Source organism: Rhinoderma darwinii (assembly GCF_050947455.1).
Source record: "Rhinoderma darwinii isolate aRhiDar2 chromosome 2 unlocalized genomic scaffold, aRhiDar2.hap1 SUPER_2_unloc_56, whole genome shotgun sequence".
Classification (NCBI taxonomy): Eukaryota; Metazoa; Chordata; class Amphibia; order Anura; family Rhinodermatidae; genus Rhinoderma; species Rhinoderma darwinii.
In genome coordinates this window covers 934131-952665 of record NW_027461725.1, presented here as the reverse complement: position 1 = coordinate 952665, position 18535 = coordinate 934131, and the positions used below count along the sequence as shown (strand labels likewise).

The following is an 18535-nucleotide window of genomic DNA, read 5'->3' as shown; positions in this document are numbered from 1 at the left end:
GTAGGAGCAAGGAGAACAAGTTGTCTGTAAAGTTGGTGGATGCCTATTTTCCATTTTGCAGTCCCTTGTCTCCCTCTTGTGGCCTCCTGGAGGCAACTAGCTGTGCAAAAAAAAGACAGCCTGGGGGCCGGCTGTTGCAGTGTTGCCCTCTCAGGCAACACTGAGTGACTGACTGAGCCGCACCGTCTTATATAAAGTTCAGACGGAACTTTGCACGTGTCATAGTGGAGACCTCAGGAGCCAGAGCCAGCTTTCTGACATCATAATGGGGCCTCAGAGATAAAAGCCTGGGCCCAGGCAGTGTTGGTCAGTGCTGCTCAGCAGGCAGCACTGGACTGGATTAAAGCTGATACAAGGTGTGAAAGGAGAAGGGGTGGCAGTGGGCATGCACTTACTGCTGCTGCTGCTGCTGCTGCTGCCAGTGTTTGCACGGCAGGAGGGCATTTGGGCGTTGCCAGGAAGGCGTTTTTATGTCGATTCCTCCTCTTTCAGCACTGCATTGTGGTGCAAGCAAAAGAAGCAAAACGCGCGGCACGTTCGGGTTATCGCTTCTCGGCCTTTTGGCTAAGATCAAGTGTAGTATCTGTTCTTATCAGTTTAATATCTGATACGTCCCCTATCTGGGGACCATATATTAAATGGATTTTTAGAACAGGGAGATGGAAATAGAGCTTGCTCTGTCCACTCCACGCATTGACCTGGTATTGCAGTATTTCCAGGACCGGTGCACCCTTTCCTTATGTGTTTACTAAAATCAGATTCCAAAAGTGCTTTTTGTGTTTGCCATTGTTTTTGTCTTTCGGATGGGATCTCCCCTTTTAATCCCATTATTTCAACACCTGTTGGACAATGCATTTGTACAGTCATGTGTGATAATGAGCTAATTTATTAAATGCAATTAATTAATACATTGCCACCTCTTGTTTTGTGTCGTCTGTGTTTCTGTGTTTCCGGCATTTCACATTGGAACAGCTCATTCACCTTCCTTGTCTTCTCTCCGCCCTCCCTCCTAGGTAGGTTAAAGAGCTGCACCTGAGCCAGCCACTGATTGATGCAGCACCATAGTCAAATAGTGGAGTGGAGTAGGGGAACAGCAAACAGCCATTAAAGCAGCCAGCCCGCCCGCCCGCCCGCCCGCCCGTCACAATGGACCTACCTGTGTACACTAGATGGATGTGATGGAATGTACTGTGGTCCCTACATTTCAAGAAGAAGTAAGAATTGCAGTTGCAACAAACCCTTGCTTGCCTACAAAGAGAGCAGCAATTTGGATTTGTTACTATGTTACCTGGAAGAATAACAAACTGTGCAAGGATGGAGGTTGTAGGAGCAAGGAGAACAAGTTGTCTGTAAAGTTGGTGGATGCCTATTTTCCATTTTGCAGTCCCTTGTCTCCCTCTTGTGGCCTCCTGGAGGCAACTAGCTGTGCAAAAAAAAGACAGCCTGGGGGCCGGCTGTTGCAGTGTTGCCCTCTCAGGCAACACTGAGTGACTGACTGAGCCGCACCGTCTTATATAAAGTTCAGACGGAACTTTGCACGTGTCATAGTGGAGACCTCAGGAGCCAGAGCCAGCTTTCTGACATCATAATGGGGCCTCAGAGATAAAAGCCTGGGCCCAGGCAGTGTTGGTCAGTGCTGCTCAGCAGGCAGCACTGGACTGGATTAAAGCTGATACAAGGTGTGAAAGAAGAAGGGGTGGCAGTGGGCATGCACTTACTGCTGCTGCTGCTGCTGCTGCTGCTGCCAGTGTTTGCACGGCAGGAGGGCATTTGGGCGTTGCCAGGAAGGCGTTTTTATGTCGATTCCTCCTCTTTCAGCACTGCATTGTGGTGCAAGCAAAAGAAGCAAAACGCGCGGCACGTTCGGGTTATCGCTTCTCGGCCTTTTGGCTAAGATCAAGTGTAGTATCTGTTCTTATCAGTTTAATATCTGATACGTCTCCTATCTGGGGACCATATATTAAATGGATTTTTAGAACAGGGAGATGGAAATAGAGCTTGCTCTGTCCACTCCACGCATTGACCTGGTATTGCAGTATTTCCAGGACCGGTGCACCCTTTCCTTATGTGTTTACTAAAATCAGATTCCAAAAGTGCTTTTTGTGTTTGCCATTGTTTTTGTCTTTCGGATGGGATCTCCCCTTTTAATCCCATTATTTCAACACCTGTTGGACAATGCATTTGTACAGTCATGTGTGATAATGAGCTAATTTATTAAATGCAATTAATTAATACATTGCCACCTCTTGTTTTGTGTCGTCTGTGTTTCTGTGTTTCCGGCATTTCACATTGGAACAGCTCATTCACCTTCCTTGTCTTCTCTCCGCCCTCCCTCCTAGGTAGGTTAAAGAGCTGCACCTGAGCCAGCCACTGATTGATGCAGCACCATAGTCAAATAGTGGAGTGGAGTAGGGGAACAGCAAACAGCCATTAAAGCAGCCAGCCCGCCCGCCCGCCCGCCCGCCCGCCCGTCACAATGGACCTACCTGTGTACAATAGATGGATGTGATGGAATGTACTGTGGTCCCTACATTTCAAGAAGAAGTAAGAATTGCAGTTGCAACAAACCCTTGCTTGCCTACAAAGAGAGCAGCAATTTGGATTTGTTACTATGTTACCTGGAAGAATAACAAACTGTGCAAGGATGGAGGTTGTAGGAGCAAGGAGAACAAGTTGTCTGTAAAGTTGGTGGATGCCTATTTTCCATTTTGCAGTCCCTTGTCTCCCTCTTGTGGCCTCCTGGAGGCAACTAGCTGTGCAAAAAAAAGACAGCCTGGGGGCCGGCTGTTGCAGTGTTGCCCTCTCAGGCAACACTGAGTGACTGACTGAGCCGTACCGTCTTATATAAAGTTCAGACGGAACTTTGCACGTGTCATAGTGGAGACCTCAGGAGCCAGAGCCAGCTTTCTGACATCATAATGGGGCCTCAGAGATAAAAGCCTGGGCCCAGGCAGTGTTGGTCAGTGCTGCTCAGCAGGCAGCACTGGACTGGATTAAAGCTGATACAAGGTGTGAAAGGAGAAGGGGTGGCAGTGGGCATGCACTTACTGCTGCTGCTGCTGCTGCTGCTGCTGCTGCTGCCAGTGTTTGCACGGCAGGAGGGCATTTGGGCGTTGCCAGGAAGTAGTTTTTATGTCGATTCCTCCTCTTTCAGCACTGCATTGTGGTGCAAGCAAAAGAAGCAAAACGCGCGGCACGTTCGGGTTATCGCTTCTCGGCCTTTTGGCTAAGATCAAGTGTAGTATCTGTTCTTATCAGTTTAATATCTGATACGTCCCCTATCTGGGGACCATATATTAAATGGATTTTTAGAACAGGGAGATGGAAATAGAGCTTGCTCTGTCCACTCCACGCATTGACCTGGTATTGCAGTATTTCCAGGACCGGTGCACCCTTTCCTTATGTGTTTACTAAAATCAGATTCCAAAAGTGCTTTTTGTGTTTGCCATTGTTTTTGTCTTTCGGATGGGATCTCCCCTTTTAATCCCATTATTTCAACACCTGTTGGACAATGCATTTGTACAGTCATGTGTGATAATGAGCTAATTTATTAAATGCAATTAATTAATACATTGCCACCTCTTGTTTTGTGTCGTCTGTGTTTCTGTGTTTCCGGCATTTCACATTGGAACAGCTCATTCACCTTCCTTGTCTTCTCTCCGCCCTCCCTCCTAGGTAGGTTAAAGAGCTGCACCTGAGCCAGCCACTGATTGATGCAGCACCATAGTCAAATAGTGGAGTGGAGTAGGGGAACAGCAAACAGCCATTAAAGCAGCCAGCCAGCCCGCCCGCCCGCCCGCCCGTCACAATGGACCTACCTGTGTACACTAGATGGATGTGATGGAATGTACTGTGGTCCCTACATTTCAAGAAGAAGTAAGAATTGCAGTTGCAACAAACCCTTGCTTGCCTACAAAGAGAGCAGCAATTTGGATTTGTTACTATGTTACCTGGAAGAATAACAAACTGTGCAAGGATGGAGGTTGTAGGAGCAAGGAGAACAAGTTGTCTGTAAAGTTGGTGGATGCCTATTTTCCATTTTGCAGTCCCTTGTCTCCCTCTTGTGGCCTCCTGGAGGCAACTAGCTGTGCAAAAAAAAGACAGCCTGGGGGCCGGCTGTTGCAGTGTTGCCCTCTCAGGCAACACTGAGTGACTGACTGAGCCGCACCGTCTTATATAAAGTTCAGACGGAACTTTGCACGTGTCATAGTGGAGACCTCAGGAGCCAGAGCCAGCTTTCTGACATCATAATGGGGCCTCAGAGATAAAAGCCTGGGCCCAGGCAGTGTTGGTCAGTGCTGCTCAGCAGGCAGCACTGGACTGGATTAAAGCTGATACAAGGTGTGAAAGGAGAAGGGGTGGCAGTGGGCATGCACTTACTGCTGCTGCTGCTGCTGCTGCCAGTGTTTGCACGGCAGGAGGGCATTTGGGCGTTGCCAGGAAGGCGTTTTTATGTCGATTCCTCCTCTTTCAGCACTGCATTGTGGTGCAAGCAAAAGAAGCAAAACGCGCGGCACGTTCGGGTTATCGCTTCTCGGCCTTTTGGCTAAGATCAAGTGTAGTATCTGTTCTTATCAGTTTAATATCTGATACGTCCCCTATCTGGGGACCATATATTAAATGGATTTTTAGAACAGGGAGATGGAAATAGAGCTTGCTCTGTCCACTCCACGCATTGACCTGGTATTGCAGTATTTCCAGGACCGGTGCACCCTTTCCTTATGTGTTTACTAAAATCAGATTCCAAAAGTGCTTTTTGTGTTTGCCATTGTTTTTGTCTTTCGGATGGGATCTCCCCTTTTAATCCCATTATTTCAACACCTGTTGGACAATGCATTTGTACAGTCATGTGTGATAATGAGCTAATTTATTAAATGCAATTAATTAATACATTGCCACCTCTTGTTTTGTGTCGTCTGTGTTTCTGTGTTTCCGGCATTTCACATTGGAACAGCTCATTCACCTTCCTTGTCTTCTCTCCGCCCTCCCTCCTAGGTAGGTTAAAGAGCTGCACCTGAGCCAGCCACTGATTGATGCAGCACCATAGTCAAATAGTGGAGTGGAGTAGGGGAACAGCAAACAGCCATTAAAGCAGCCAGCCCGCCCGCCCGCCCGCCCGCCCGTCACAATGGACCTACCTGTGTACACTAGATGGATGTGATGGAATGTACTGTGGTCCCTACATTTCAAGAAGAAGTAAGAATTGCAGTTGCAACAAACCCTTGCTTGCCTACAAAGAGAGCAGCAATTTGGATTTGTTACTATGTTACCTGGAAGAATAACAAACTGTGCAAGGATGGAGGTTGTAGGAGCAAGGAGAACAAGTTGTCTGTAAAGTTGGTGGATGCCTATTTTCCATTTTGCAGTCCCTTGTCTCCCTCTTGTGGCCTCCTGGAGGCAACTAGCTGTGCAAAAAAAAGACAGCCTGGGGGCCGGCTGTTGCAGTGTTGCCCTCTCAGGCAACACTGAGTGACTGACTGAGCCGTACCGTCTTATATAAAGTTCAGACGGAACTTTGCACGTGTCATAGTGGAGACCTCAGGAGCCAGAGCCAGCTTTCTGACATCATAATGGGGCCTCAGAGATAAAAGCCTGGGCCCAGGCAGTGTTGGTCAGTGCTGCTCAGCAGGCAGCACTGGACTGGATTAAAGCTGATACAAGGTGTGAAAGGAGAAGGGGTGGCAGTGGGCATGCACTTACTGCTGCTGCTGCTGCTGCTGCTGCTGCTGCCAGTGTTTGCACGGCAGGAGGGCATTTGGGCGTTGCCAGGAAGTAGTTTTTATGTCGATTCCTCCTCTTTCAGCACTGCATTGTGGTGCAAGCAAAAGAAGCAAAACGCGCGGCACGTTCGGGTTATCGCTTCTCGGCCTTTTGGCTAAGATCAAGTGTAGTATCTGTTCTTATCAGTTTAATATCTGATACGTCCCCTATCTGGGGACCATATATTAAATGGATTTTTAGAACAGGGAGATGGAAATAGAGCTTGCTCTGTCCACTCCACGCATTGACCTGGTATTGCAGTATTTCCAGGACCGGTGCACCCTTTCCTTATGTGTTTACTAAAATCAGATTCCAAAAGTGCTTTTTGTGTTTGCCATTGTTTTTGTCTTTCGGATGGGATCTCCCCTTTTAATCCCATTATTTCAACACCTGTTGGACAATGCATTTGTACAGTCATGTGTGATAATGAGCTAATTTATTAAATGCAATTAATTAATACATTGCCACCTCTTGTTTTGTGTCGTCTGTGTTTCTGTGTTTCCGGCATTTCACATTGGAACAGCTCATTCACCTTCCTTGTCTTCTCTCCGCCCTCCCTCCTAGGTAGGTTAAAGAGCTGCACCTGAGCCAGCCACTGATTGATGCAGCACCATAGTCAAATAGTGGAGTGGAGTAGGGGAACAGCAAACAGCCATTAAAGCAGCCAGCCAGCCCGCCCGCCCGCCCGCCCGTCACAATGGACCTACCTGTGTACACTAGATGGATGTGATGGAATGTACTGTGGTCCCTACATTTCAAGAAGAAGTAAGAATTGCAGTTGCAACAAACCCTTGCTTGCCTACAAAGAGAGCAGCAATTTGGATTTGTTACTATGTTACCTGGAAGAATAACAAACTGTGCAAGGATGGAGGTTGTAGGAGCAAGGAGAACAAGTTGTCTGTAAAGTTGGTGGATGCCTATTTTCCATTTTGCAGTCCCTTGTCTCCCTCTTGTGGCCTCCTGGAGGCAACTAGCTGTGCAAAAAAAAGACAGCCTGGGGGCCGGCTGTTGCAGTGTTGCCCTCTCAGGCAACACTGAGTGACTGACTGAGCCGCACCGTCTTATATAAAGTTCAGACGGAACTTTGCACGTGTCATAGTGGAGACCTCAGGAGCCAGAGCCAGCTTTCTGACATCATAATGGGGCCTCAGAGATAAAAGCCTGGGCCCAGGCAGTGTTGGTCAGTGCTGCTCAGCAGGCAGCACTGGACTGGATTAAAGCTGATACAAGGTGTGAAAGGAGAAGGGGTGGCAGTGGGCATGCACTTACTGCTGCTGCTGCTGCTGCTGCCAGTGTTTGCACGGCAGGAGGGCATTTGGGCGTTGCCAGGAAGGCGTTTTTATGTCGATTCCTCCTCTTTCAGCACTGCATTGTGGTGCAAGCAAAAGAAGCAAAACGCGCGGCACGTTCGGGTTATCGCTTCTCGGCCTTTTGGCTAAGATCAAGTGTAGTATCTGTTCTTATCAGTTTAATATCTGATACGTCCCCTATCTGGGGACCATATATTAAATGGATTTTTAGAACAGGGAGATGGAAATAGAGCTTGCTCTGTCCACTCCACGCATTGACCTGGTATTGCAGTATTTCCAGGACCGGTGCACCCTTTCCTTATGTGTTTACTAAAATCAGATTCCAAAAGTGCTTTTTGTGTTTGCCATTGTTTTTGTCTTTCGGATGGGATCTCCCCTTTTAATCCCATTATTTCAACACCTGTTGGACAATGCATTTGTACAGTCATGTGTGATAATGAGCTAATTTATTAAATGCAATTAATTAATACATTGCCACCTCTTGTTTTGTGTCGTCTGTGTTTCTGTGTTTCCGGCATTTCACATTGGAACAGCTCATTCACCTTCCTTGTCTTCTCTCCGCCCTCCCTCCTAGGTAGGTTAAAGAGCTGCACCTGAGCCAGCCACTGATTGATGCAGCACCATAGTCAAATAGTGGAGTGGAGTAGGGGAACAGCAAACAGCCATTAAAGCAGCCAGCCCGCCCGCCCGCCCGCCCGCCCGTCACAATGGACCTACCTGTGTACACTAGATGGATGTGATGGAATGTACTGTGGTCCCTACATTTCAAGAAGAAGTAAGAATTGCAGTTGCAACAAACCCTTGCTTGCCTACAAAGAGAGCAGCAATTTGGATTTGTTACTGTTACCTGGAAGAATAACAAACTGTGCAAGGATGGAGGTTGTAGGAGCAAGGAGAACAAGTTGTCTGTAAAGTTGGTGGATGCCTATTTTCCATTTTGCAGTCCCTTGTCTCCCTCTTGTGGCCTCCTGGAGGCAACTAGCTGTGCAAAAAAAAGACAGCCTGGGGGCCGGCTGTTGCAGTGTTGCCCTCTCAGGCAACACTGAGTGACTGACTGAGCCGCACCGTCTTATATAAAGTTCAGACGGAACTTTGCACGTGTCATAGTGGAGACCTCAGGAGCCAGAGCCAGCTTTCTGACATCATAATGGGGCCTCAGAGATAAAAGCCTGGGCCCAGGCAGTGTTGGTCAGTGCTGCTCAGCAGGCAGCACTGGACTGGATTAAAGCTGATACAAGGTGTGAAAGGAGAAGGGGTGGCAGTGGGCATGCACTTACTGCTGCTGCTGCTGCTGCTGCTGCCAGTGTTTGCACGGCAGGAGGGCATTTGGGCGTTGCCAGGAAGGCGTTTTTATGTCGATTCCTCCTCTTTCAGCACTGCATTGTGGTGCAAGCAAAAGAAGCAAAACGCGCGGCACGTTCGGGTTATCGCTTCTCGGCCTTTTGGCTAAGATCAAGTGTAGTATCTGTTCTTATCAGTTTAATATCTGATACGTCCCCTATCTGGGGACCATATATTAAATGGATTTTTAGAACAGGGAGATGGAAATAGAGCTTGCTCTGTCCACTCCACGCATTGACCTGGTATTGCAGTATTTCCAGGACCGGTGCACCCTTTCCTTATGTGTTTACTAAAATCAGATTCCAAAAGTGCTTTTTGTGTTTGCCATTGTTTTTGTCTTTCGGATGGGATCTCCCCTTTTAATCCCATTATTTCAACACCTGTTGGACAATGCATTTGTACAGTCATGTGTGATAATGAGCTAATTTATTAAATGCAATTAATTAATACATTGCCACCTCTTGTTTTGTGTCGTCTGTGTTTCTGTGTTTCCGGCATTTCACATTGGAACAGCTCATTCACCTTCCTTGTCTTCTCTCCGCCCTCCCTCCTAGGTAGGTTAAAGAGCTGCACCTGAGCCAGCCACTGATTGATGCAGCACCATAGTCAAATAGTGGAGTGGAGTAGGGGAACAGCAAACAGCCATTAAAGCAGCCAGCCCGCCCGCCCGCCCGCCCGTCACAATGGACCTACCTGTGTACACTAGATGGATGTGATGGAATGTACTGTGGTCCCTACATTTCAAGAAGTAAGAATTGCAGTTGCAACAAACCCTTGCTTGCCTACAAAGAGAGCAGCAATTTGGATTTGTTACTATGTTACCTGGAAGAATAACAAACTGTGCAAGGATGGAGGTTGTAGGAGCAAGGAGAACAAGTTGTCTGTAAAGTTGGTGGATGCCTATTTTCCATTTTGCAGTCCCTTGTCTCCCTCTTGTGGCCTCCTGGAGGCAACTAGCTGTGCAAAAAAAAGACAGCCTGGGGGCCGGCTGTTGCAGTGTTGCCCTCTCAGGCAACACTGAGTGACTGACTGAGCCGCACCGTCTTATATAAAGTTCAGACGGAACTTTGCACGTGTCATAGTGGAGACCTCAGGAGCCAGAGCCAGCTTTCTGACATCATAATGGGGCCTCAGAGATAAAAGCCTGGGCCCAGGCAGTGTTGGTCAGTGCTGCTCAGCAGGCAGCACTGGACTGGATTAAAGCTGATACAAGGTGTGAAAGGAGAAGGGGTGGCAGTGGGCATGCACTTACTGCTGCTGCTGCTGCTGCTGCTGCCAGTGTTTGCACGGCAGGAGGGCATTTGGGCGTTGCCAGGAAGGCGTTTTTATGTCGATTCCTCCTCTTTCAGCACTGCATTGTGGTGCAAGCAAAAGAAGCAAAACGCGCGGCACGTTCGGGTTATCGCTTCTCGGCCTTTTGGCTAAGATCAAGTGTAGTATCTGTTCTTATCAGTTTAATATCTGATACGTCCCCTATCTGGGGACCATATATTAAATGGATTTTTAGAACAGGGAGATGGAAATAGAGCTTGCTCTGTCCACTCCACGCCTTGACCTGGTATTGCAGTATTTCCAGGACCGGTGCACCCTTTCCTTATGTGTTTACTAAAATCAGATTCCAAAAGTGCTTTTTGTATTTGCCATTGTTTTTGTCTTTCGGATGGGATCTCCCCTTTTAATCCCATTATTTCAACACCTGTTGGACAATGCATTTGTACAGTCATGTGTGATAATGAGCTAATTTATTAAATGCAATTAATTAATACATTGCCACCTCTTGTTTTGTGTCGTCTGTGTTTCTGTGTTTCCGGCATTTCACATTGGAACAGCTCATTCACCTTCCTTGTCTTCTCTCCGCCCTCCCTCCTAGGTAGGTTAAAGAGCTGCACCTGAGCCAACCACTGATTGATGCAGCACCATAGTCAAATAGTGGAGTGGAGTAGGGGAACAGCAAACAGCCATTAAAGCAGCCAGCCCGCCCGCCCGCCCGTCACAATGGACCTACCTGTGTACACTAGATGGATGTGATGGAATGTACTGTGGTCCCTACATTTCAAGAAGAAGTAAGAATTGCAGTTGCAACAAACCCTTGCTTGCCTACAAAGAGAGCAGCAATTTGGATTTGTTACTATGTTACCTGGAAGAATAACAAACTGTGCAAGGATGGAGGTTGTAGGAGCAAGGAGAACAAGTTGTCTGTAAAGTTGGTGGATGCCTATTTTCCATTTTGCAATCCCTTGTCTCCCTCTTGTGGCCTCCTGGAGGCAACTAGCTGTGCAAAAAAAAGACAGCCTGGGGGCCGGCTGTTGCAGTGTTGCCCTCTCAGGCAACACTGAGTGACTGACTGAGCCGCACCGTCTTATATAAAGTTCAGACGGAACTTTGCACGTGTCATAGTGGAGACCTCAGGAGCCAGAGCCAGCTTTCTGACATCATAATGGGGCCTCAGAGATAAAAGCCTGGGCCCAGGCAGTGTTGGTCAGTACTGCTCAGCAGGCAGCACTGGACTGGATTAAAGCTGATACAAGGTGTGAAAGGAGAAGGGGTGGCAGTGGGCATGCACTTACTGCTGCTGCTGCTGCTGCTGCTGCTGCTCCTGCTGCCAGTGTTTGCACGGCAGGAGGGCATTTGGGCGTTGCCAGGAAGGCGTTTTTATGTCGATTCCTCCTCTTTCAGCACTGCATTGTGGTGCAAGCAAAAGAAGCAAATCCTGTCTTGCTTCCTCTCCGGCCTTTATTCACCTCCCGCTTAGTAGCTGTGAGTGTGTGTGAGCCTGCAGGGCCCCATGGAATTGCCTAGGAGTAGGCTGAATCGCTGCAAGGGGTGAACAGCAGTATTGGGCAGGCTCGGTCAACGCGCGGCCCGTTCGGGTTATCGCTTCTCGGCCTTTTGGCTAAGATCAAGTGTAGTATTTGTTCTTATCAGTTTAATATCTGATACGTCCCCTATCTGGGGACCATATATTAAATGGATTTTTAGAACAGGGAGATGGAAATAGAGCTTGCTCTGTCCACTCCACGCATTGACCTGGTATTGCAGTATTTCCAGGACCGGTGCACCCTTTCCTTATGTGTTTACTAAAATCAGATTCCAAAAGTGCTTTTTGTGTTTGCCATTGTTTTTGTCTTTCGGATGAGATCTCCCCTTTTAATCCCATTATTTCAACACCTGTTGGACAATGCATTTGTACAGTCATGTGTGATAATGAGCTAATTTATTAAATGCAATTAATTAATACATTGCCACCTCTTGTTTTGTGTCGTCTGTGTTTCTGTGTTTCCGGCATTTCACATTGGAACAGCTCATTCACCTTCCTTGTCTTCTCTCCGCCCTCCCTCCTAGGTAGGTTAAAGAGCTGCACCTGAGCCAGCCACTGATTGATGCAGCACCATAGTCAAATAGTGGAGTGGAGTAGGGGAACAGCAAACAGCCATTAAAGCAGCCAGCCCGCCCGCCCGCCCGCCCGTCACAATGGACCTACCTGTGTACACTAGATGGATGTGATGGAATGTACTGTGGTCCCTACATTTCAAGAAGAAGTAATAATTGCAGTTGCAACAAACCCTTGCTTGCCTACAAAGAGAGCAGCAATTTGGATTTGTTACTATGTTACCTGGAAGAATAACAAACTGTGCAAGGATGGAGGTTGTAGGAGCAAGGAGAACAAGTTGTCTGTAAAGTTGGTGGATGCCTATTTTCCATTTTGCAATCCCTTGTCTCCCTCTTGTGGCCTCCTGGAGGCAACTAGCTGTGCAAAAAAAAGACAGCCTGGGGGCCGGCTGTTGCAGTGTTGCCCTCTCAGGCAACACTGAGTGACTGACTGAGCCGCACCGTCTTATATAAAGTTCAGACGGAACTTTGCACGTGTCATAGTGGAGACCTCAGGAGCCAGAGCCAGCTTTCTGACATCATAATGGGGCCTCAGAGATAAAAGCCTGGGCCCAGGCAGTGTTGGTCAGTGCTGCTCAGCAGGCAGCACTGGACTGGATTAAAGCTGATACAAGGTGTGAAAGGAGAAGGGGTGGCAGTGGGCATGCACTTACTGCTGCTGCTGCTGCTGCTGCTGCTGCTGCCAGTGTTTGCACGGCAGGAGGGCATTTGGGCGTTGCCAGGAAGGCATTTTTATGTCGATTCCTCCTCTTTCAGCACTGCATTGTGGTGCAAGCAAAAGAAGCAAATCCTGTCTTGCTTCCTCTCCGGCCTTTATTCACCTCCCGCTTAGTAGCTGTGAGTGTGTGTGAGCCTGCAGGGCCCCATGGAATTGCCTAGGAGTAGGCTGAATCGCTGCAAGGGGTGAACAGCAGTATTGGGCAGGCTCGGTCAACGCGCGGCCCGTTCGGGTTATCGCTTCTCGGCCTTTTGGCTAAGATCAAGTGTAGTATCTGTTCTTATCAGTTTAATATCTGATACGTCCCCTATCTGGGGACCATATATTAAATGGATTTTTAGAACAGGGAGATGGAAATAGAGCTTGCTCTGTCCACTCCACGCATTGACCTGGTATTGCAGTATTTCCAGGACCGGTGCACCCTTTCCTTATGTGTTTACTAAAATCAGATTCCAAAAGTGCTTTTTGTGTTTGCCATTGTTTTTGTCTTTCGGATGAGATCTCCCCTTTTAATCCCATTATTTCAACACCTGTTGGACAATGCATTTGTACAGTCATGTGTGATAATGAGCTAATTTATTAAATGCAATTAATTAATACATTGCCACCTCTTGTTTTGTGTCGTCTGTGTTTCTGTGTTTCCGGCATTTCACATTGGAACAGCTCATTCACCTTCCTTGTCTTCTCTCCGCCCTCCCTCCTAGGTAGGTTAAAGAGCTGCACCTGAGCCAGCCACTGATTGATGCAGCACCATAGTCAAATAGTGGAGTGGAGTAGGGGAACAGCAAACAGCCATTAAAGCAGCCAGCCCGCCCGCCCGCCCGCCCGTCACAATGGACCTACCTGTGTACACTAGATGGATGTGATGGAATGTACTGTGGTCCCTACATTTCAAGAAGAAGTAATAATTGCAGTTGCAACAAACCCTTGCTTGCCTACAAAGAGAGCAGCAATTTGGATTTGTTACTATGTTACCTGGAAGAATAACAAACTGTGCAAGGATGGAGGTTGTAGGAGCAAGGAGAACAAGTTGTCTGTAAAGTTGGTGGATGCCTATTTTCCATTTTGCAATCCCTTGTCTCCCTCTTGTGGCCTCCTGGAGGCAACTAGCTGTGCAAAAAAAAGACAGCCTGGGGGCCGGCTGTTGCAGTGTTGCCCTCTCAGGCAACACTGAGTGACTGACTGAGCCGCACCGTCTTATATAAAGTTCAGACGGAACTTTGCACGTGTCATAGTGGAGACCTCAGGAGCCAGAGCCAGCTTTCTGACATCATAATGGGGCCTCAGAGATAAAAGCCTGGGCCCAGGCAGTGTTGGTCAGTGCTGCTCAGCAGGCAGCACTGGACTGGATTAAAGCTGATACAAGGTGTGAAAGGAGAAGGGGTGGCAGTGGGCATGCACTTACTGCTGCTGCTGCTGCTGCTGCTGCTGCTGCCAGTGTTTGCACGGCAGGAGGGCATTTGGGCGTTGCCAGGAAGGCATTTTTATGTCGATTCCTCCTCTTTCAGCACTGCATTGTGGTGCAAGCAAAAGAAGCAAATCCTGTCTTGCTTCCTCTCCGGCCTTTATTCACCTCCCGCTTAGTAGCTGTGAGTGTGTGTGAGCCTGCAGGGCCCCATGGAATTGCCTAGGAGTAGGCTGAATCGCTGCAAGGGGTGAACAGCAGTATTGGGCAGGCTCGGTCAACGCGCGGCCCGTTCGGGTTATCGCTTCTCGGCCTTTTGGCTAAGATCAAGTGTAGTATCTGTTCTTATCAGTTTAATATCTGATACGTCCCCTATCTGGGGACCATATATTAAATGGATTTTTAGAACAGGGAGATGGAAATAGAGCTTGCTCTGTCCACTCCACGCATTGACCTGGTATTGCAGTATTTCCAGGACCGGTGCACCCTTTCCTTATGTGTTTACTAAAATCAGATTCCAAAAGTGCTTTTTGTGTTTGCCATTGTTTTTGTCTTTCGGATGGGATCTCCCCTTTTAATCCCATTATTTCAACACCTGTTGGACAATGCATTTGTACAGTCATGTGTGATAATGAGCTAATTTATTAAATGCAATTAATTAATACATTGCCACCTCTTGTTTTGTGTCGTCTGTGTTTCTGTGTTTCCGGCATTTCACATTGGAACAGCTCATTCACCTTCCTTGTCTTCTCTCCGCCCTCCCTCCTAGGTAGGTTAAAGAGCTGCACCTGAGCCAGCCACTGATTGATGCAGCACCATAGTCAAATAGTGGAGTGGAGTAGGGGAACAGCAAACAGCCATTAAAGCAGCCAGCCCGCCCGCCCGCCCGTCACAATGGACCTACCTGTGTACACTAGATGGATGTGATGGAATGTACTGTGGTCCCTACATTTCAAGAAGAAGTAAGAATTGCAGTTGCAACAAACCCTTGCTTGCCTACAAAGAGAGCAGCAATTTGGATTTGTTACTATGTTACCTGGAAGAATAACAAACTGTGCAAGGATGGAGGTTGTAGGAGCAAGGAGAACAAGTTGTCTGTAAAGTTGGTGGATGCCTATTTTCCATTTTGCAGTCCCTTGTCTCCCTCTTGTGGCCTCCTGGAGGCAACTAGCTGTGCAAAAAAAAGACAGCCTGGGGGCCGGCTGTTGCAGTGTTGCCCTCTCAGGCAACACTGAGTGACTGACTGAGCCGCACCGTCTTATATAAAGTTCAGACGGAACTTTGCACGTGTCATAGTGGAGACCTCAGGAGCCAGAGCCAGCCTTCTGACATCATAATGGGGCCTCAGAGATAAAAGCCTGGGCCCAGGCAGTGTTGGTCAGTGCTGCTCAGCAGGCAGCACTGGACTGGATTAAAGCTGATACAAGGTGTGAAAGGAGAAGGGGTGGCAGTGGGCATGCACTTACTACTGCTGCTGCTGCTGCTGCTGCCAGTGTTTGTACGGCAGGAGGGCATTTGGGCGTTGCCAGGAAGGCGTTTTTATGTCGATTCCTCCTCTTTCAGCACTGCATTGTGGTGCAAGCAAAATAAGCAAAACGCGCGGCACGTTCGGGTTATCGCTTCTCGGCCTTTTGGCTAAGATCAAGTGTAGTATCTGTTCTTATCAGTTTAATATCTGATACGTCCCCTATCTGGGGACCATATATTAAATGGATTTTTAGAACAGGGAGATGGAAATAGAGCTTGCTCTGTCCACTCCACGCATTGACCTGGTATTGCAGTATTTCCAGGACCGGTGCACCCTTTCCTTATGTGTTTACTAAAATCAGATTCCAAAAGTGCTTTTTGTGTTTGCCATTGTTTTTGTCTTTCGGATGAGATCTCCCCTTTTAATCCCATTATTTCAACACCTGTTGGACAATGCATTTGTACAGTCATGTGTGATAATGAGCTAATTTATTAAATGCAATTAATTAATACATTGCCACCTCTTGTTTTGTGTCGTCTGTGTTTCTGTGTTTCCGGCATTTCACATTGGAACAGCTCATTCACCTTCCTTGTCTTCTCTCCGCCCTCCCTCCTAGGTAGGTTAAAGAGCTGCACCTGAGCCAGCCACTGATTGATGCAGCACCATAGTCAAATAGTGGAGTGGAGTAGGGGAACAGCAAACAGACATTAAAGCAGCCAGCCCGCCCGCCCGCCCGCCCGTCACAATGGACCTACCTGTGTACACTAGATGGATGTGATGGAATGTACTGTGGTCCCTACATTTCAAGAAGAAGTAATAATTGCAGTTGCAACAAACCCTTGCTTGCCTACAAAGAGAGCAGCAATTTGGATTTGTTACTATGTTACCTGGAAGAATAACAAACTGTGCAAGGATGGAGGTTGTAGGAGCAAGGAGAACAAGTTGTCTGTAAAGTTGGTGGATGCCTATTTTCCATTTTGCAATCCCTTGTCTCCCTCTTGTGGCCTCCTGGAGGCAACTAGCTGTGCAAAAAAAAGACAGCCTGGGGGCCGGCTGTTGCAGTGTTGCCCTCTCAGGCAACACTGAGTGACTGACTGAGCCGCACCGTCTTATATAAAGTTCAGACGGAACTTTGCACGTGTCATAGTGGAGACCTCAGGAGCCAGAGCCAGCTTTCTGACATCATAATGGGGCCTCAGAGATAAAAGCCTGGGCCCAGGCAGTGTTGGTCAGTGCTGCTCAGCAGGCAGCACTGGACTGGATTAAAGCTGATACAAGGTGTGAAAGGAGAAGGGGTGGCAGTGGGCATGCACTTACTGCTGCTGCTGCTGCTGCTGCTGCTGCCAGTGTTTGCACGGCAGGAGGGCATTTGGGCGTTGCCAGGAAGGCATTTTTATGTCGATTCCTCCTCTTTCAGCACTGCATTGTGGTGCAAGCAAAAGAAGCAAATCCTGTCTTGCTTCCTCTCCGGCCTTTATTCACCTCCCGCTTAGTAGCTGTGAGTGTGTGTGAGCCTGCAGGGCCCCATGGAATTGCCTAGGAGTAGGCTGAATCGCTGCAAGGGGTGAACAGCAGTATTGGGCAGGCTCGGTCAACGTGCGGCCCGTTCGGGTTATCGCTTCTCGGCCTTTTGGCTAAGATCAAGTGTAGTATCTGTTCTTATCAGTTTAATATCTGATACGTCCCCTATCTGGGGACCATATATTAAATGGATTTTTAGAACAGGGAGATGGAAATAGAGCTTGCTCTGTCCACTCCACGCATTGACCTGGTATTGCAGTATTTCCAGGACCGGTGCACCCTTTCCTTATGTGTTTACTAAAATCAGATTTCAAAAGTGCTTTTTGTGTTTGCCATTGTTTTTGTCTTTCGGATGGGATCTCCCCTTTTAATCCCATTATTTCAACACCTGTTGGACAATGCATTTGTACAGTCATGTGTGATAATGAGCTAATTTATTAAATGCAATTAATTAATACATTGCCACCTCTTGTTTTGTGTCGTCTGTGTTTCTGTGTTTCCGGCATTTCACATTGGAACAGCTCATTCACCTTCCTTGTCTTCTCTCCGCCCTCCCTCCTAGGTAGGTTAAAGAGCTGCACCTGAGCCAGCCACTGATTGATGCAGCACCATAGTCAAATAGTGGAGTGGAGTAGGGGAACAGCAAACAGCCATTAAAGCAGCCAGCCCGCCCGCCCGCCCGTCACAATGGACCTACCTGTGTACACTAGATGGATGTGATGGAATGTACTGTGGTCCCTACATTTCAAGAAGAAGTAAGAATTGCAGTTGCAACAAACCCTTGCTTGCCTACAAAGAGAGCAGCAATTTGGATTTGTTACTATGTTACCTGGAAGAATAACAAACTGTGCAAGGATGGAGGTTGTAGGAGCAAGGAGAACAAGTTGTCTGTAAAGTTGGTGGATGCCTATTTTCCATTTTGCAGTCCCTTGTCTCCCTCTTGTGGCCTCCTGGAGGCAACTAGCTGTGCAAAAAAAAAACAGCCTGGGGGCCGGCTGTTGCAGTGTTGCCCTCTCAGGCAACACTGAGTGACTGACTGAGCCGCACCGTCTTATATAAAGTTCAGACGGAACTTTGCACGTGTCATAGTGGAGACCTCAGGAGCCAGAGCCAGCTTTCTGACATCATAATGGGGCCTCAGAGATAAAAGCCTGGGCCCAGGCAGTGTTGGTCAGTGCTGCTCAGCAGGCAGCACTGGACTGGATTAAAGCTGATACAAGGTGTGAAAGGAGAAGGGGTGGCAGTGGGCATGCACTTACTGCTGCTGCTGCTGCTGCTGCCAGTGTTTGTACGGCAGGAGGGCATTTGGGCATTGCCAGGAAGGCGTTTTTATGTCGATTCCTCCTCTTTCAGCACTGCATTGTGGTGCAAGCAAAAGAAGCAAAACGCGCGGCACGTTCGGGTTATCGCTTCTCGGCCTTTTGGCTAAGATCAAGTGTAGTATCTGTTCTTATCAGTTTAATATCTGATACGTCCCCTATCTGGGGACCATATATTAAATGGATTTTTAGAACAGGGAGATGGAAATAGAGCTTGCTCTTGCCACTCCACGCATTGACCTGGTATTGCAGTATTTCCAGGACCGGTGCACCCTTTCCTTATGTGTTTACTAAAATCAGATT

General features: G+C 47.9%; 14 non-coding genes across 14 annotated transcripts; all 14 read left to right on the top strand.

The window, feature by feature from the left end:
* The first annotated feature begins 544 nt into the window (after positions 1-544).
* On the top strand, positions 545-735 carry LOC142680659 (U2 spliceosomal RNA). The gene has a single exon (XR_012853107.1). It is a non-coding gene; the product is annotated as a U2 spliceosomal RNA (small nuclear RNA).
* Positions 736-1870: 1135 nt separating this feature from the next.
* Positions 1871-2061, top strand: LOC142680848 (U2 spliceosomal RNA). The gene has a single exon (XR_012853262.1). It is a non-coding gene; the product is annotated as a U2 spliceosomal RNA (small nuclear RNA).
* A 1145-nt stretch (positions 2062-3206) lies between these two features.
* On the top strand, positions 3207-3397 carry LOC142680658 (U2 spliceosomal RNA). The gene has a single exon (XR_012853106.1). It is a non-coding gene; the product is annotated as a U2 spliceosomal RNA (small nuclear RNA).
* A 1129-nt stretch (positions 3398-4526) lies between these two features.
* Positions 4527-4717, top strand: LOC142680657 (U2 spliceosomal RNA). The gene has a single exon (XR_012853105.1). It is a non-coding gene; the product is annotated as a U2 spliceosomal RNA (small nuclear RNA).
* A 1138-nt stretch (positions 4718-5855) lies between these two features.
* On the top strand, positions 5856-6046 carry LOC142680656 (U2 spliceosomal RNA). Its single transcript, XR_012853104.1, has one exon. It is a non-coding gene; the product is annotated as a U2 spliceosomal RNA (small nuclear RNA).
* A 1129-nt stretch (positions 6047-7175) lies between these two features.
* LOC142680655 (U2 spliceosomal RNA) lies at positions 7176-7366 on the top strand. The gene has a single exon (XR_012853103.1). It is a non-coding gene; the product is annotated as a U2 spliceosomal RNA (small nuclear RNA).
* Positions 7367-8496: 1130 nt separating this feature from the next.
* On the top strand, positions 8497-8687 carry LOC142680654 (U2 spliceosomal RNA). The gene has a single exon (XR_012853102.1). It is a non-coding gene; the product is annotated as a U2 spliceosomal RNA (small nuclear RNA).
* A 1125-nt stretch (positions 8688-9812) lies between these two features.
* LOC142680875 (U2 spliceosomal RNA) lies at positions 9813-10003 on the top strand. Its single transcript, XR_012853283.1, has one exon. It is a non-coding gene; the product is annotated as a U2 spliceosomal RNA (small nuclear RNA).
* A 1281-nt stretch (positions 10004-11284) lies between these two features.
* LOC142680864 (U2 spliceosomal RNA) lies at positions 11285-11475 on the top strand. The gene has a single exon (XR_012853275.1). It is a non-coding gene; the product is annotated as a U2 spliceosomal RNA (small nuclear RNA).
* A 1279-nt stretch (positions 11476-12754) lies between these two features.
* LOC142680653 (U2 spliceosomal RNA) lies at positions 12755-12945 on the top strand. The gene has a single exon (XR_012853101.1). It is a non-coding gene; the product is annotated as a U2 spliceosomal RNA (small nuclear RNA).
* Positions 12946-14224: 1279 nt separating this feature from the next.
* On the top strand, positions 14225-14415 carry LOC142680652 (U2 spliceosomal RNA). Its single transcript, XR_012853100.1, has one exon. It is a non-coding gene; the product is annotated as a U2 spliceosomal RNA (small nuclear RNA).
* Positions 14416-15539: 1124 nt separating this feature from the next.
* LOC142680650 (U2 spliceosomal RNA) lies at positions 15540-15730 on the top strand. Its single transcript, XR_012853099.1, has one exon. It is a non-coding gene; the product is annotated as a U2 spliceosomal RNA (small nuclear RNA).
* Positions 15731-17006: 1276 nt separating this feature from the next.
* On the top strand, positions 17007-17197 carry LOC142680649 (U2 spliceosomal RNA). The gene has a single exon (XR_012853098.1). It is a non-coding gene; the product is annotated as a U2 spliceosomal RNA (small nuclear RNA).
* Positions 17198-18318: 1121 nt separating this feature from the next.
* Positions 18319-18509, top strand: LOC142680818 (U2 spliceosomal RNA). The gene has a single exon (XR_012853237.1). It is a non-coding gene; the product is annotated as a U2 spliceosomal RNA (small nuclear RNA).
* Positions 18510-18535: the final 26 nt, after the last annotated feature.